Raw genomic sequence first — 3400 nt, 5'->3', positions numbered from 1 at the left:
GAGCAGGATGGGAAACAGGGATTACTTTTCTATGAGGTTTTTAAGTGCCTTCATGCACAACACAGGGACACAACAAGATCAGCCGTGCCCTCAGGAAGCCCATAATCTAGTTGAAGAAACAAAACTAACAACAAACTCAGCAATGATATCCACAAACACAGACCAGATGACCGAAAAAGCAAAGGAAAAGATCCTGGGAAGTTTTACTTGAGGCCACTTCAGAGGATGAGCCTAAGATGACTCAAATGAGGGAAAACTGCAAGGCAGGCTGGCAGCAGTCAGGAACTGGAGCAAAGATGAAAAGCAACAAGAAGGTTGTTGTTTCAACTTGACTCTGTCCAATTACCTCAGCAGGCAAGGAAAATAAAGGGGCAATTTGCATCACATTTACTCAAAAGGATGGCTTCCTACAACTCCAGGAAATGGTTTGTGCCGGAGTGTGGCTCTTAAAAGGAAAAGCTCCCTAGATCCTGCAAAGAAAAGAAAGAGAGAGAGTCAGAGAAGAGGTTCTCCTTTGGCATTAGTGAGTCAACCTCCCAAGGGCCACACATCAGAAAGGTACAAATTTCTGCAATCACAAAAACGTAAAGAAACCTTCAGTCTCTCAAGATGAACATGTTTCTTCAGCAGGATGCAAGGTAAAGAAGTATCTAGAATGTTGATGCAAAAAAATAATTTTATCAGATAAAAAGTGGGCCCAATTTCCTCTACCAATTCAGTAGCAGTTTCAAGTTACAAAATGTTGTAATTCCTATCTCCAATCTACCTTATATCAATGTCCCCCTAAAAACATACCACTTTCAAGAAGCTGTATCTTTCTTAATGACCTCAAAATTGCTAATTTTCTAAAAAATAATGAAGTTTTTCACTGCCATTATTTCCGCCGGATCTCATAACCACCCAGTGAGTCAAGACAGGGATCACCCATTCCCATTCTACAGATACAATAAATGGAGACCAGATAGTTAAGTGACTAGTTCAAGGTCATATAGCTACTAACTGGCAGTGTGTGAATGCCCTGGCCAGTAACATTATCTTCTTTGCTAGGATGTTTTAAAACAGGATCATATAACCTTATTTGGAAACCATAAATCCAATAATCTTAAGAGTTAGAACGGAAAAGCAAATTTACTCTGCTAGGTGAAACATTGACTACTATCGCCTGGCAACCTGACTTGTTTTTTAATAGCAGTATCTTAGTTTAGCACCTTCTGGAAGTCTAAACACCAAAAAGTGTCCTAAGGCTTTTAAAAAGTAAATGAAAAGCTCAAACAAACAAATCAGTTGAACAGATACAAACTAAATGTCAACTGAACAGACTTAAAAACCACTCCAGCTTCTGAAAAACTGAGGCGAATCTAAACACTGACATTCTTCATTTCAGCTCTTCAATTCTTATGGCTACTAGAACATTCAGAGAAAGCCCCTCCACCTCAATCATGTGGAACGTAAATGAAATTGAAAAATCCCAAGCAATCTCACAAAAATGATATACAAATCACACCAGTTCAATTATTTCTGGGGCCAAACATGGAGAAGAGTGTGTCAAAGGAAAGAATTAGAAACCGTGTTTACTCTTACACACACATGCTACTCATCTCTTTGCATGCTGTAAATATAAAAATAAGCCCCAATAAATCCCTCCACAATTTACTGTGAACAAACCACAGATGATAATCCCACTAGTCAACTCTGCTCTCCTCCCCCCTGGGTGTAAATGCGACACACACAGGCCTCATATATAGGCCTCTTGCCTTTTTCTCCAACACAACTAGGACCTTTGTTCCTAGCGTCGGTTTTTAATGCTACTCAATGGCTCTTTCAACTTTCTACCCCGTGTTTTTGTTTTATTTTGGTGTTAGAGAGGAGATTCTGAGCCTTGACTTTTCAGGTCTTGAAAAAAAAAAAAAATGAAATGCCAAAAATATCTAAAGCGGCTCTCGGGAGGAATAGAAAGTTAAACACATCACTACAGGGCCTACGAAGCAGAGTCGAGCCCGGGGATCGGGTGATCTGGCAGCCCAGGCACAACCGGGGAAGGCCGACCAGGAAGGGAGCCGGCAGGGGCGCAGGCGGAGGTCCACTGAGGGCAGACACACCGCCACTAACACAAGAACACGTACACACGCACGCACGTTCACACACATATGCCCCCCATTAACTAATGAAGCAATCAGACTGTACCCTCCTCCGGACGCGATGCTTAAGCTAAACCAAGCCCAGACAAAGTCAAACGGCCTTATCAAAAACAAACAAAAAACCTGTCCTGAAGGTTTAGCTGGCCCCTCCGTTGTCTCCTCCCCACGCCAGAGTAACCAATCCCTGCCCGTTCCCCACAAGTAGTTCAAACACAGGGGTCTCTGACCCCCGATTTACACGTGTGGTTTTCATTTTGTGTGTGTGCTATTTCTCCTTTAGCAAATTAAGGCTTTCTCTCAGTCCAAGGAAGGAAGAGACAGGGCGGGAGGAAGGCGGGGTATGGAATTTTACATCAGAAGTCCCTTCGAACTTGTTTCCGCACTAGAAACCCCGTCCCTATGGAGGAGAGCGGGTGCGCTGGATGGGCAAACGTTGTAACAGGTTTTATGTAACCCATATAAATAAATGACTCGCCTCGCTTTGATTTCAATGCAAACACGACTGGGGTGACAACGGGTCCACCTCCCTCCCTCAAGTTCTGGGTCTTGCCCCCTCAGTTCCCCTTCTTGTTCAGTGAGAAAGATGCTCCACTTCTCTCAGCCAAGTTTCTCCGCCTCGTTCGTGCCCCCTTCACGGCCTTCTCGTCAGCTTCCCTCAGCCTCAACTTCCCACGGCTGAAGAAACTGCCCGCGCAGTCGTCGGCTCCGGGCTCGCCCGCCCTCAACCGTCCCCCTCGGCAGGCGACCCCTTACTGCGGACTCAACTCACTCCGGCCTCTCCCTCCTCTGACCCTCGCTTCCCACAACTGTTGTCACTCGAGCTGCTCCCTACTTTCCATTTCCGGGCCGTCCCCGGCCCAGGAGCCTCCCCTCTCTCCGTTTCCGGGCCCCCAGTCCCATTTCCGGGGAACCCAGGCCGTCTTCACACCCCCCACCTGCACTTCCGGCCCCCCACTTTCTGTCTTCCCAGGCGCCCTCCAAGCTCCCGAGTCCATTTCCGGCCCCCCCGACCCCCGCCGAGCTCCCCAAGACCCGCACGCCTCACCCCTGTTCCGACAAGGGCCCTCCTCATTGCGGGGGGCCGGAAGGGGCACCCAGCGACCCCCCGCTCCCGGCTGCCCGGGTCCCTACGGCCGCGGTCTTCCTCGAGCGCCTCGCCCGTCAACCCCCGCCTCGGTCCTTCCGCGGCCCCACCGCCGCCGGGAACAGGCCGAGCGGGGGCCGAACTGCGGCGATGACACAACCGGGCTTCCTGGGACTTT

The sequence above is a fragment of the Orycteropus afer genome, unplaced genomic scaffold, assembly GCF_000298275.1.
Source record: "Orycteropus afer afer isolate SDZICR_OR568_19922 unplaced genomic scaffold, OryAfe1.0 scaffold00006, whole genome shotgun sequence".
Lineage (NCBI taxonomy): Eukaryota > Metazoa > Chordata > Mammalia > Tubulidentata > Orycteropodidae > Orycteropus > Orycteropus afer.
The sequence above is the reverse complement of the archived record's forward strand: the minus strand, read 5'-3'. Positions refer to the sequence as shown.